This window comes from Suricata suricatta, chromosome 8 (genome assembly GCF_006229205.1).
Source record: "Suricata suricatta isolate VVHF042 chromosome 8, meerkat_22Aug2017_6uvM2_HiC, whole genome shotgun sequence".
NCBI classification, from domain to species: domain Eukaryota; kingdom Metazoa; phylum Chordata; class Mammalia; order Carnivora; family Herpestidae; genus Suricata; species Suricata suricatta.
In genome coordinates, this window is record NC_043707.1 from 68,870,188 (window position 1) to 68,871,909 (window position 1,722).

The following is a 1,722-nucleotide window of genomic DNA, read 5'->3' on the forward strand; positions in this document are numbered from 1 at the left end:
AACCTGAGTCAAAGTTAGATACTCAACCGATTGAGCCACCAGGCACCCTAGTGGAATTCATGCCTGATGTCTGAAGTGGGACTGAGCCCTTACTCTGTGGGGTCTGATGTGAACTCCAGTATACACTGTCAAATTGATTTGAATTGTAGGACACCCAGCTAGAGTAGGAAGAGCTGGTGACGTGGTGGTGAATAAGGGAAAATCCACATATTTAGTGTCAGAAGTGTTTTAAGTGCAGAAACCAAATTAAATTTTTTGAAAAATCTAAGCTAAATTAGCACATCTGTGGTTAAAGGACCACGGATGTGTTAGGAATGCCAATATTTTCTGTTTGCTTCATACAGTGGGGTAAATGAGGGTTAACCACAGTACTGTTTGAAAAAAGAAATAAGACACTGAAATCTTTTCTTGCTTGTTTTATATATTCACAATTCAATTCAAAAAACAGAAACCATCAGAGTCCTTGCCAAATGAAAACAAAGTCCTCAGTTTTGTTTGCTGCAGTTCATGTGACTGACTTCACAAGGTCATGGAAAGATAGAATAATTATACTTTCTCCTCTAAGAAAAAGTACACAATGTGGTCATCTGTATGACAATAATTTTAAAAATTCTCTTTCCTGGAATAGCATACATTATTCATCTTGCCATGGAGTCTGTCCGTAGACCTAAACATCAAAAGCAAAAGCTGAGCATCATCAGATTTAGAAAGAATGAGGCAAAACAGGGAAGTAATCAGAAATTAGAGTTGAGAAGATTAGATATTTGCACCTTGCAATACATAAGTGCATGGTTTCAATGTCAATAGAGCCAGAGTTCATAACAACAGCAGACCTACCTAAAGTCACGTTTCTGAGTCAGTAGATAAATAATGATATTTTAATAAAAAGACAAAATACACACACACACACATAATGAGACTTTTATTTCAGGTATCTGTACTCTTCCAACATATATATACACGTAACTCTGAGCAGATCAAAATAGAGAACATTGCTAAGATCCCATAAGCTTCCTACATTCTGGCTAACCCAAAATTAAACAAAATACTGACTCTTATTACTATGGAATACTTTTATTGCAAGTTTTGTGATATGCAAACTTTCCCAGAAGGAAAATGGGATGTATTTAATTAACAAGATCAGGAACAGTGTTTCTATTTTTTAGAGTTAATTAAAAGTTACCAATTTTTTAAAAATTTCTTTTCAAAGCTTATTCATAATTTTGAGAGAGAAAGAGAGAGAGAGAGAGAGAGAGAGAGAGAGAGAGAGAGAGAGAGAGAGCGCGAGCATGCATGCGTGTGCAAGAGCACGTTTGTAGGGGAGGGGCAGAGAAAGGGAGAGAGAGACTCCCAAGTAGGCTCTGCACTGTCAGCATGGAACCTGACTTGGGGCTCAAACCCATGAGCCATAGGATCATGATCTGAGCCAAAATCAAGAGTCAGATGCCTAACTGACTGAGCTACCCAGGCGCCCCAAAAGTTACCATTTTCAATGTCTTATTTATTTTTGAAAGAGAGACAGAGTACGAGCGAGGGAGGGGCAGAGAGAGAGGGAGACACAGATTCCAAAGCAGGCTCCAGGCTCCCAGCTGTCAGCACAGAGCCTAACAAGGGGTTCAAACCCATGATCTGAGCCCTGAGATTGTGACCTCAGCCGAAGTTGGAAGCTTAACCAACTGAGCCATCCAGGTGTCCTCAAAAGTTACCAATTTTTTTTTTTTT